This window comes from Lagopus muta, chromosome 6 (assembly GCF_023343835.1).
Source record: "Lagopus muta isolate bLagMut1 chromosome 6, bLagMut1 primary, whole genome shotgun sequence".
NCBI classification, from domain to species: domain Eukaryota; kingdom Metazoa; phylum Chordata; class Aves; order Galliformes; family Phasianidae; genus Lagopus; species Lagopus muta.
The window spans coordinates 50701437-50714899 of NC_064438.1; the positions used below are offsets into that span (position 1 = coordinate 50701437).

Below are 13463 nucleotides of genomic sequence, written 5' to 3' on the forward strand. Positions count from 1 at the left end.
TAAACAACTTTATTGAGCTCCTGTTGCAGGACAGAATGCTAGAACCCATTGTGGACTCTTGTACCTTTTTAGGTAAAGACACTTGAAAAAGTCACAGAATGGTGTATTTCTGCTTTATTAATGGATTAGGGTTTAAATCCTGCTTGACCTGTGAAAATCTGAAGGCAGTCTTAGATGTGTTAGTAACAGCCAGATTGGATTAGTGTAATTCTTTGTTTGTAGTTCTGCCAGCATCATCATTCAGAAATTACTGCTTCAAAACACAGTAAGGAAAAGTGATCTCTGGTGCTGCAGAAATCAGCAAGCTGAACAATCCAGACGTCTTTCTTCAGAGGCTCCCAGCTCTAACAAAATTGGCTGGAACATCTGTTTTCTGTCTTAAGCTCTTTAATGATTAGGTTCCTAATTGTTTGACTGGGTGTCTGTGTAAGCCCAGACCCAGGCAGTTTGGAGCTAATGCTGAACTTCTGGCACTAAGAAGTGATAGTGAATAGATACGATACAATCAATTTATATGAAGTGATTTATCAATAATGCCTCCTTTGCTGTGAAGTGTTGTGTAAGTTATTTTGCAAAGTTGTTCCAGCCAGCAAGAAACCTAATGTAGCTCTTCATCCAAATGCTACTCTGCAGAGCCTAGCATTGCATTTTAAAGTGTCACAGTCCTACTTTGGAATATCTTCTAGAGGTATATGATATCCGTGGACTCAGTAGTGCAGAGGGTGTGGTTTGGTGTCCTTTGCTGAGACAATGCATATGAAGGCTAAGGGAAATAAATATTTCTGTTTTGTTCATTGCTTTGTACTTCAGAAAAGAACAAACCCAAATGCTTAACTTTAACCACATGCTTCACTAGAACATAAGAAAATGTTCAAATGCTTTGCTATGTATTTTCCAGAATTAGGTCCTTTTGAAGCTTTTGTGCTCTTTCAAACCAAATTTGGTTTCTGTATATTATTTTGTGCAGTCCCACCTTAATAAGGGTTTGGTCCTGAAGAATATTTTCTAGTCATTCTCACATCCGTTGCATCTTTGCAGGTTATGACTGAGTCTAGAATGTTCATTTTTCTGAACGTAAAACATGAAAAATCAACTGCCAAGGAAAAAGTCATGTCATATGTCTCTGTTTTCCATGTTAGTTTCCCAAACAAACGGACTTTCTCTCCTTGGCTGTCTTTTTGAGCAATTGATGTCAGAGGGTAGATGAAGAGTGAGCTTTATGGGAAGCTTTCAGTCTCAAGGGTTTGCTTGCTTGTTTTTGTTGTCAGTATCATTATGCATGTCAAACAATAAAACAGGTCAGCAGAAGTTTTTAACCTTTTCAGATTTAAAGTCATGGGTGGCTGTTCTGAGCAAAGATAACATTGCCCTTTTTGCTATCAGACAAGAGACAACAGAGATGGAGAATGTGAGGCGTTTCCAGCAGGGTATTTATTCCAACTTGTGTGGGATTATTCAAGCCACTATTAGGCAGCAGTTACAAATGTAAGTACACTCCTACTCCTAGCTCCAAAACATTATCACAGCAGTGAACCTGGAGGAGTGTGAGCACTGTGGTCCGCAGTTGCTTTTATTGTTGCTTCTATAAGATATACATATTCTTGAAGACACAACTATCAAACACTCCTTTGTAGATCTTCTGTAGATTAATCTTCTGTCACCCAGTGTAGTCTTATTCATTATTTTCTTTAACTCTTCTGTGTGGGCCAGAAAAGTATTTTTTATTACATATATTAAAAAATCTAATTTTCTAAATAGTGGGAAAACAAATTATTGGAAATTTGAGTGATGTAGGTGATGTGAGCAAATGTCATCAGTAAAATCTGTTTTACCAATGCCATTCATCTAGTATTATAATTTTTAATTTGGCATGCTAGAAACCTGCAGAGAGAAGCTAAGAATTTTTGTACAGGGATATCTGTAAATTGTGCTTATGGAAAAAACTCTTTTCTAAAAAGTTTAAATGCTTTTCTTTTTGTGTGTTTGAAATATTTAAATGAAGTATTCTATCACTGAAAAAGTGTAAATTCATCAAATAGTAACTTCATCACAGTGACACTTGGTTTAGTTTTAGTGAGAGCTGGAGAGAGTGTAAATCATACCAAAACTTTCTGGTGCCAGGGAGAATCAAGGTTAGATATTCAGTGATTTCAGGGAATGGGCTGGAAACTGTTCACCCTCATAAGATACTAGAGGACAACAAGGGCTAATTTATAATGGTCTCTGTATATATATCTCTTTGTGCGTGTCTGAGACTAAAATCACATACAACTCTAGAAGCTAGCAGTTTTGTTTGTGATTTGGGGAAGACAGGATATAAACAAGCATATGTCAGGCCACACAAACTGCTTGTACGCTTCCCAAGAATGAAGTAGCTAAAGCAAATACTACTTTTACTTTTTACAAGAAATTCCTCCAAAGCACCCGTGCATGATATCTGGTTCTGTATGCAGTACCATTGCGTGTACTGCTTTCCTCAGTGTTTATTTGCATAGCAGTTAAAAGTGCTGTATGTCTCTTTCCAATGCAGGGTGCACTGATGAACTGCTAGAAATTGTGACTTAAGACAATCTTACAAAATATCCTCTGAAATGGGAACCTGCTGAAGCACAAAACAGATTTCCCATGGTGGCATTGCATCATTCCATCTCCAACACTGCAAAGTACTGTAAATAAGCTACCATAAAGGGCAGAAAAGCAAGATTAGAAAAAAACTTGTGGCTGTATATGAATGTGGCTTCCCTGCACATTTTAAATTCTATTTTGCGGTCGATTTTCTTTAAACATGTGATACGCATTTGCTAGCATTTACTTAAAATTCTATTCCCTCAAATGATGTTAAAATGTTGCAACAATTCAGTAGGGAAATGTACAGTACAATTTCTTTCCTTTTAAGGGTTGAGAGGTCCTTATCTAATGTTTCTAACAGTTCATCTGCTAGGTTCTCACTCACTCAAACTGTGCCTTTTATTTCAAGAGAAATTGCAACAGATCTAATGAAGGGAACATTTTGAAAGCAATTTTTAGTGTTCTTTTCCTAAAGGGATTAAACTGCTAATGTAAATGTTCACAACAAAGCAATACTTGCACACAGGATGAAATCTGAGATCCAATCATTCTCTGGCATTCACACGCTTGGAACAGAGTTGATTGAAATTAGCGCACCCTTCATGTGCCCCTGCCTTTTCTCTCAATTTGTCACACTGTTGAGAGCATGGAGTAGAAATTCCATTGGAATTTAACTGGTTTAACCCTTGCAGTAGATGGATTATAATGAAACTTAATTCGGGTGGTACGGTGGAGGTGGCATTGTAGGTCTCCAATGTACAAATTGAAATGACAATATACAATTCATGGCATTGGATTCTGGAAACTCGCATTAAAAGAAGTATTACTACAAGTGAAGGAGAAAGCAGGCATTTTCTTTCTTTGACTGTGGGGTGTAAACACCATGATTTTTCTTCCCATTAGAAGTTTGAATTACCAACATAAGGGAACTAGAAAAAATACTTGGACTACACACTTTTAGTATCCTTTTTGTGGAGGGAGGGGAAAAGCGTCTTATTTTCAGAACTAAAATGTTCCAACTGAAATATTAAATGTAATGTTGGTTGTGAGTTTTTTGCTTTTTGTTTTTAAAAGAAGAATTCTGTTCCCCATTATGATCCCTTTTGTGCCTGACAGGGAAAGCTAAGGAGGCTTGCTAGTTTTCAACAGCTTATTTTTTTTAATGAATAAATGTTTTAAGGAGTGTGGTGTGTAGCCAGCTGACTTGGAAAGGTCTAGAATTTTGAGATTTGGAATAAAAAACTGACTAGCATCAACACTTAAGAATGGGAACGGATTCCCCAAGGAACTTGTACTGCATCCAATAAACAAGAGGTGATGTGGCAAGAAGGTAATGATGAAAAGGCCAGTTGCTGTTACAGACCCCTACAGCAGTTCAAAAATTCTGTGAAATGTTTGTACAGACAAGAGGAGCACCTAGGAGGCCACTTGGAGATTGTTCATGAGAGATCTGAATCATTCCAGTATTGATTGGAATAATAACCATGCAAAATCCAAGGAAAGGAAGGCTTTTAGAGGTACTTTAGTGTAGCACTACTTTTATAATGCGATTTGTTGAATGGTCAGTATAGCCAGAGGATATTTTGGAACTAATCCTTGGAAGTGAATCAAGTGCTTTATGATTTAATAAGGCTGGAAAATGGGCACTGCTTGTATTTGAGCAAAACCTTCTAGTGCTATCATCCAATTTGAAATACTTGTTAAGAGAGAGCTAGATGAAGCAACACAAAAGTGACTTTGAGAGACTGTATGATGCCTTGAGGTATTTTGATTAGAACTCCATGGTTTTACAGCAAGGGGTGGGAAAACTGGAGGGATTGGAGCTGACATTCATCCCAACTGCTGTGAGGGAGTGTGTGGGCAAAAGGGCAACAGATACTGTTGTGGCACAGCTCAATGCAGGATATAAGTAATAAGTGAGCAACTTTCGGTGTACAGCTGACTGTATAAATATATCCCTTTTAGAGACAATTAAGTGTAAATAGAAATACTGAACATGAACAGCCATATACAGTACATTCTAAGCTGGGATCAAGGGTTTTCTAAATATGCTGACAGTGGTGTGTAGGTATGCAGAGAACTGGTTCCCTGGGGAGCTGGGGACAGAACTGAGGATGGAGAATGAAGGAACAGCTGATGTTTGTTTTTAGTTGAAAAAGCTGAATGAAAATTGTTTATTTGGTGTTTTTTTCCTTTGGAGAGAAAGAAGAGGAAATGTGGATCTGTCTTGGACAGGGGTGAATTTGTTTGTTCAAATGTGAAGGGACAAATTAAGAACAGCATGTGAATCACCCTGTGGGGGATATACAGGACAAAAGTTACATATTCTTCAGAGCTGAGGAGAGATGAGGAGAAATACTTTTAAGCATTAAAGGAAGACAAGGCAACAGATGAAGCCCTTTAGCTGAGCAAGTAGTTCATTTGCCTAATCTAGGGCTCGAGAAATAATGTATTATATTTAAATATCATGCAGAAATTCAGTTTTGTCCCTTGAGTGAATGAGGATCAGGGCATTTTGCACCACTTTAGAGGAAAGAAATATTTTTCCCTTTTCTAAAGAATGACACCCTAGGGGAGTTCCTAGGGAACTGTTCTCCATATAAGCTAATGAGTCTGTGTGGACCTCTATATGTAGGGATAAAGCTTTGACAAGACTTTGTTTTCCTCTTGCATGATTCAGTGAAAAATAAAGCATGTGATTCTGTGTATTCCTCTGAGTGCAGATGCACAGCCTGAGCAGCCCTATGCTGGTGTAACAGGATCTGTGATCTTCTGTGTGAATGTATAGCACATGGTAAACACCAGAGATCACTTTGTTTAACACATGCTATAAGTGTAAGAAATACCATGAGCTGCAGTGAGAAGGAAGGCGGACCACCTAGTAATGCACTTCAATAAACCAAGGTGGTTCCAAGGATGTTTGGCTTAGTCTATGAAAACTAAAACCATCTGTGAAATCTTGCCTCGTTCCTTCAGCACAATTAAGACAAGCAAGGCTGATAGTCAGGTGAAATCCTGCTTATGTTAGCTGTCAATGGGGTAAACTAAAACAACTTCAGAACAGTTTTTTTAAGAGCTCAATTCAGAACAGTGTTTTGGTAATGAGTAATGAGAGATAGCAGAATGGTGTTACCAATCTCTCTGGCACCCGTTATATACACACTTCTGTACTCAACAAACATATCTACAGAAAGGGGACTTAAAAAAAATAATAATAATAAAGAGCACTTGCAATTTCTGAGTTTAAATTCTTTTGTTTCAGATGGGAAGATAATACTCTCTGTATCTTCCCTGAAACTCTTGAGCTTTTCCAGTTCGTTGTCCCTTGGAACCTCTCTTATTTGCTTGCACTGACCATTTAAACTTAATGTATACAGTAGAGAAATGGTATATTTAATTGTTGAACATAAAAGGCTGGTTACATAAACTGTATTTTTCCCATCACATCTCATGACTGCTACCTGACTTTTATCTTAGGCTAGTGGAAAAATGTGGTTTCTTGGGTAATGGAGCAAACTAGGGAGTATGTATTGCAGGGAGTAGTCATGCTATACTGACCAGTAATAGTATTTGTGGGGCAGCTATAGAAACCTCCCTGAGGCCATCAGCTGGGTTTATGACTGTAGTTAAAAATAAAATAACAGGCAAATGGATACTGGAATCAAACTGTGGAGTCCCTGAAAATAGCTAAGAAGGTGATTACTTCTCTAGCAAGTACAATTTATCTGTTTTTGTTTTATCTTCAAATTGGGTCAACTGTGGAACATACGATGATTTTTGAAAGGATGAAAAAATAATCAGCGTGATACCTAGTACTGACTCTCTTTTGAGAGTAGATTATGCTAAGAATTTGGTTTATTTTTATTAACCATAGCAAGGACTTGTTCTTAATGATTTCTTATTGCATAGTATTATTTCTTGTTGAAAAGACAGATAACACATGTAAAACTAATAGTAATTCTTACTGGCAAAAGTATTCGCCATAGATGAGAAATGAATTTGGTATTTGTTGGATCTTCATTTGTGCTTAAGACAAAGCAAGCTGAATTGAGTTAACTTAAAAGATGCTGCAATATCTTCAAGAAAACTGAAGCATGGAGAGTCCTCAAGTCTTAATAGCAAGCAGCCATGGACTGCTTAAGAAAAGCTCTCATTCTGCAGCTACTAGTATTTTAGCAGTGCCTTATGCTTAGGACAAGCCCTGTCAGCTTCAGCTATATCAGAGCGCAGCAGCGCACAGTGTGCTCATAGAGTCAGGGTGCATGTGGATATGTCAGGCTAGTAAGGGCTTAAAGAGGAAGAGTCCAATGCTCTGTGCTGACACGGGATAGATCTCCTCCATAGCTGTTAAAAACCTTCAGGTACAGGGTAGGAGACTGTATGACCTCTCTGGGTGGTTGTATTCTAATGTTTAGTAGAGTCAACTGCTAAATGCTTTAGTAGTTGAAAGTTTTTTCCTAGACCCTAGATTGAATATTTTAGATGTAATTAAGCTAATTCTTTTTTTTTTTTTTTTTTTTTTTTTTTTTTTTTTAGCATCAGCAAACACATAAAGATAATTGAGTAATTGACTCTTTTTTCTTAATGCTTTTTTTTTTTTTTTTTTCCTGGAAAGCTTAGGAAAAGACCTGGGTTTGGTTAAAGGGCATAGATGAAATATGTCAGAAATAAAAGCAGTGTAAGAAGCTCAGTGACTGGAATTCTTGTTTGTTTCATACTTGAAAATGGATCTTTTGTAATGCTATTCTTAATGCTGGCAGTTTCCCTAATGGAGCAAAGAAAAGTGGTCAGCGTGCACACAGTTCTGTAATTACATAAGAAAATAGGATGTTGACAAACAAGAGCTTATTGCTCCACTAGCATTTTGAAGTACCACCTATTCTTCATAGTGAAACACTTAGGAACATATTTTCACAGCGCTTAATTTTTACGTGACTAATTGCCTTTTCTAATTTACAATGACAATTACTTTCTCTTGAAACATACTGTCCACATCTCTCATATCATAAATTGATTTGTCTGGAGACGATTAATGAAAGGTAAAGGTAGAGGTTGAGGTAGAGTTTTATTCCAGAGGTCATCTTCAGAAGTGGTGATAAGAAATAATTGAAAGACAAAAAAAAAAAAGAGATCCTTGTCTCAACAAAAGATTATCTGATAATAACATTTCCAACTTGAGCTTCTTCCAGTGCAGCTCTTCTCAAAAACTTTTGACAGTACAATTCTTTTGTAGAGGTCTAATGAGTAATAATTTCTAAAGCACTTGTTCTCAGGTGCTGGGAACAACATTCCCCAACAAGCACCATCTGTAGGTGCGTTACACTATTTATGGTTTTCCTAAATAGCTGCAGGGAAAATAGCACATACGTTGTATTTAGCCTGTCCCATCACTGCCACTATCGAAGACGTTTTACTCTTCTTAATATTAACTAATTAATTATGCCCAAGCTTTCCTAACTGTCAGACATTCACTTGAATGGGAATTGCTTTCCCAAGAACCACATAATTTTCTTATAATTGAGTGACTGAGAAATGATAACCTGAACTCATGATGGATAGTGTATAATCAAAATTGCATGTCTGGAGTTCTCAGAGATAGTCTAGCTTACTAAAATTAATCAGCTATTCAGAGTTTCAAGACTGTTTTTAATAGCAATTGGCCACTTGAGCCCTTGCAAGTGACCCCATGATGCAGAAGCACAGTAGCTGTTTTATAACTGCATATACTCCTTTCTGAATTGTTCTTCAAGCTCTCAGTTCTTTCCCTCTTCTGTTAGGTTCTGACCTTTGCTCTTGGTGTATTTTCCTGTGATCAGCAAGATGCCTCTTCTATTTGAATTTTTGCTACAGTAGTAGTAGTAGATTAACTGAACCTGATGGTTTATTACTGTAAAGATGACTGGCCTTCTCACAAACCTGTACAAGAATATTCTTGCAAGAATAAGAAAAAAACATTTATGTAAATACAGATGATCTAAAAACCTGATGAGTCTTTAATTCCTCTGATAGTGTCTTATTGATCAGTGTTAGTTTATTATCAGTTTAATTACAATAAAAACAGGATTTGCACACCTTATTGTCGAGAACTGTAACTAAGAAATCTGTGCCTCATGCATATTTTTTTGGCTGGGCACAACAGAGATGGTTTCAAAGTTACTCACTGAAGAAGCATGTATTGCATTAAGATGTGATGTAATAAAAAGTTTGAGAAAACGAGCATTAAGAGTTGATGGAAATAAACACAATGGTGGGAAGTTAGAAAGCATGAATGATGAAGCAAGGCTGTGGGATTTTTTTTTCTCATTGCAGAACAAAACTGAGATGAACTTTAATATGCTGGGTTGTACTTTGTTAGACTCTCTAGTTTGGGTAAGTTATGTAGCGAAGTGAAACAATGTAAAAAAAAAAAAAAAATATATATATATATATATATGCAGTATTTCACATTCAAAATATCTATTTTTCCTTTCTCTTAAAAACATTTGACCTATCCACAGATAAGAACTAATGTCTTAGTTCCAGCTGCCAAAAAAGACTAGCAAGGTTCACCAAAGTAATCTGATTATGACTTTGGGCTCAAAATGGTTTTTGAATTTGGAATGAGAAACAGCCCTTTTACCCCTTCAGTTTTTCGTTCTGAAAATACATTTTATGTTACTAGTTGGAAGTCATAGCTGGAATAAAGTGATTGTATTGATCATTGCACCCATATAGTGAAACAGTTGTTCTAAGGTGATCCCAAAGATATTAAATAAGTAACTCGAGCTAGTGAAGATCAACGAGAGAGAACCTAAACTTGTTTTTTTCTCATTGTGTCATGTTGCCTTTTGAAGGCAAATTTCAAACCAAAGGTTATTTTGGCACACAAACATGTATTGCATGTCTGCGGATCAAGAGTACTGCTGCCATGGGCGTGCGTTCAATGTGAAGAGAATACCAAAATGTGGAGTGTGTCAACAATAAGTGAACTTAATCCTTTTGAAGAAGGGACTGTTAATAGCTTCTGAGTTTAACTGGACAGTGCATGGGGTAATTTATTTTTTCGGCTTGTTTAGGATTTTCAAACCACAGAGCAACATGAAAGTTGTAAGCTGTGAGTTGATTTTTTTTTTTTTTTTTTAATACACCAAAACATAAATACTTGGTATTAAAAAAGCCAACTATACAGTTCTTAGCCACGAATGCAATTGTTAGATTTAAAAGGGAAAAGAGATGTTGCCTGAAAAATGAGTATCAAAAGACTGGAAAAAGCAACCAAGCAATCATTTAAAAAAACTTTCTCTGAGCATCAGGGAATATGGTGGTCTCACAGGAGTGCATAGCAAGAAAGAGCCAAAGATACGTCTGGAGGCATAATATGGTTATCCAGCCCTGTAAGAATTTGCATTTATTTTGTGAACAGAAGATAGATCTCTTCTATTGGATTTCTACAGAAGTCTCCAAAGAAATGGTGTTAAATATTTTAAGATGATTGTTGTAATTTAGAGCTCTGTTTTCAGAGCTACTGTATGCTGCTCTGTTGAAGATAAATTGCTTTATTGTTTCTACTGAGTTATGTGTCTTGCTTGTGAGATTAAGATTATTCACCATGCTGATTTTAACTATTGAAAAGGCTAATTTAATCTCACAGCCTAGAGTGAGTATTTGATTATTTTCTAAGCGAGTAAAAGGTATCTAAAAATGGAGTTATTTATGAAAGAAATTAATTCTGGGAAAGCTGTATACATTGAATGTTGTGTGGAATAGAGAGGAAGGAAGAGTGAGTTGTGTGCTCTTTGGTGACCTCCAGTACATCAAATTCAGATGTTTCCAACACTGTTTATAATTTTGTATTGGCACATGTTTAGAGAAAAAGAAATATATAGGAATTGCTGTTGGAGATTAGATTGATCACCCACTTAGGCCAATATCCTGTTTTCAATATTGGACAGTACTATATGGATTGAAAATACGTGCAAAATGTCACCATGTGACATACCTAGCTTCTGCAAGTTAGTAGGCTAAGCTTTGGAATGTGAAGCTTTGTTTATTATCAATCTACTTCTTTTTTTAAATAATGAACTTTTTTCTTCAGACTTTCTTCTCAAAGAAAGCAGCAGACTGCAGTAATAGATTTATTCCCTTCATACCAGTTGGCTGTTTTACTGAGACACAGTGGCTCCTGGCTCCCCTGTGGGATGCAGAGCCCTCCTGTTCTCTGTGCTTCATCACAGTGTACAGAGCTGCTGCTGATTGCGCCAGTCATGCAGTCAGGGTTTTGATCAAGTCCTGCAGTGAGTAGCACGTAAAAACTTAGAAGACAATGTATTCGTAATATCTGGATATCGGTAAAAACCTGGAGTTTTTAGTAATTTATTTGAAATTTATTTAGCAGTATGGGAGCTTCTGGTTAAAATGTGAAATAGGACTCCTAAAATGTTTGTGACACATCTAACTATGTACAGAATGGAAGAAGACTGCTGAGTCTCTATCTTGCATGGCATGAAGTACTCAAAATTGGCAAAAATGTTCAGGACTGGAGAACACTGGATGGGCAGTTCATGTAGTCTTCTGTACCATGTCCAGTGCTGAACTTTTATTGTTGCCTTCTATAGTTAAACTGGATGCATTAGTTGCCCACTGTATCCATCCTTGGTGTCCAGTTTACTCCCATGTTTGCTTTACATCAGTACTGCAGTCTTAAAGGCTGTTACAACTGTGGTTAACTTTTAAGGGATACTTGAGACAAATGGAGTCAAAAAGCAAAGCCAAAATCCCCAATAGTTTCTTTTTCTACAGCAGCTGTGGGGAAAAAAATCTAACGTAAGGCATTGAAATTAAAAAAAAAAAGTAAATTAACGCTTAATTTACTTATCCATGTAACATAATACACTAGGTTTTTATGGCAATAATATTTATATTTCAAATTATTAACATCCCTAGAGCAGATGTAATATCAGATTTAGTGTCTTTGGGGCCAGACTGACCAGAAATTATAACAGAGCAGAAGCAGAAGGGCAGGAATTGCTGCTCCGCTGGTTTCTAGGGCAATTCACACTTCCCAGATCATTCTTTAGTAGAGTTTGACTTAGGGTTTACCTCGGTCAGCCTCCACAGATGAAAATTCTTCACTCTTCCTGGGTACTGCTGGGAGGAACACGCTGTTTTCAGTGGTCTGCACAAACTGTAGTTAAGAGCCATGTACTTCTTGTTTGTTTGCTATGCTGTGGAAGAAAGCCCACCTATGCTTTTTCAGTAGCATTAGTTATGAGAATTTTACGAGAGTAGACATACCAGGAGCTGGCTCATACAGAGGTGCAAAATTAAGTGGCTGCAATTCTAAAGTGTAGTAATGCATATAATCCAGAATAGAATACAGTACCTGTAAGCTAGTTACAAAGGAGAAATAATTAGTGAGTTAAATTCCAAAATGCTGACAAAGACAATGGAGAAGCTAAAAGTATATAAAATATTAAAAACAAAAAACTTTTCACCTAAATAACCGAAACCAAAGCCAAGTTGGTTAGATCGAATTAAAATAATGAATTTTTTTTTGGTGGGATTAAAAGTACATGTTCAGGAGTTAGCACTTGTTAAGGTGAGGTGCAACTGAACAACACTGTTGATCTCACAGATCATCCAGAACATGCTTACAACATGATTCTTCTGAAGAGACCAAACTACAAGCAACTGCAAATCAATGACAAAAAGCTGGAGAGTCTTACAATCAAAGATAATGATCACCATATTAAGTTTTCCTAAGGCTTGTCATCAGGAAAGACTTCTGTTCCGTCTTTCTTTGAGAAATGTTAATGACTCTGGCATTCAGAAGAGAAAATATGGATTTGATTGGTGGACTGTTTGATGGAAGAGCTAGTTGCAAGATTGCCCCTAGAGAGTAGCAGTCAATGGATCAGTGTCCAGATACCATCAGTTATAAATGAAAGGTATTCACTGAAACTTACGAAAAGATATTCCCAACTATGGTGTTATATTTTGTAAATATGCACTGAACAATGAATGTAATAAAAGTATTCACGTTTCAGGGTTGCCAGCTCCTTTTTATTTCTATTTGCAAGGAGTTGCATGTGAATTGAATGAATTCTTTTCTGTTTGTGAGCAAGTGCCATGTGAGCCAAAATCACGATTATGATTTGACATTATGTAGAACTATTACATTTTTTTTTCTGGAGTGTACTGCATTATTTCTTCACTGAGTTGCCAAAATTGGATTCTTTTGATTAGACAGACCAAATGTCTGCCATATGAACATAATACTGACTGCAGGCTGGATTTTCCTTTGAAGCTAAGAGAATGAAATTACCCATACTACTAATTGGCATAGGCTACTCAGTCTAAGCTATATGATGTGATAATTCACCATTTGGTGATGTAGTTCTTGCCCTTCAGACCAGGCCTATTCCTAGCCTTGTTTACAGGAGCCTCTTGAGGCAACTGTATGCATTACTAGTTCTTTTTTAATGACTGTTCTGTCATACCTTGTGCTCTGGTGAATGCTGTTGACAGTAAAAGTTGTAGAGGCAAAATGCTTTAAGAAAGTGAATAAAGAATGGCCAGAAAAATGATCAAAGAAAAATAAATGGAAAAAAAAAAACACTTGTTAGAAGTATTTGGCATTTAAAAAGCAGTGCAAAATGTACGTAACAAGAACCATTCTGACTATTTTTTTTTTTTTTTGTATTCCTCAGTCTTCTATTTCAGCTTGAAGATATCAAGTGATGTGAACTGTTTTTCTCTCAATCATCACAGCTTTTTTTCTAGTGGGGATAGAATTTGTCATTGAAACTATAGGAAATTATTTCTTCCAGGACAGAAATAATGGTTTACAGTACATCAACTTAGTTTCAGGATTACATGAGGCATAATTTGAGCTCTCATGGCAGATAGAAAATGAA

General features: G+C 36.6%; 1 long non-coding RNA gene across 2 annotated transcripts in view; it reads left to right on the forward strand.

The window, feature by feature from the left end:
- Positions 1-12590, forward strand: part of LOC125695238 (uncharacterized) — a 36709-nt gene extending 24119 nt beyond the window's left edge. For both annotated transcript variants that reach the window (XR_007377888.1, XR_007377885.1), the window contains one exon: positions 12182-12590. This is a non-coding gene — a long non-coding RNA (uncharacterized LOC125695238). The remainder of the gene's footprint in view (positions 1-12181) is intronic.
- The last annotated feature ends 873 nt before the right edge of the window (positions 12591-13463 follow it).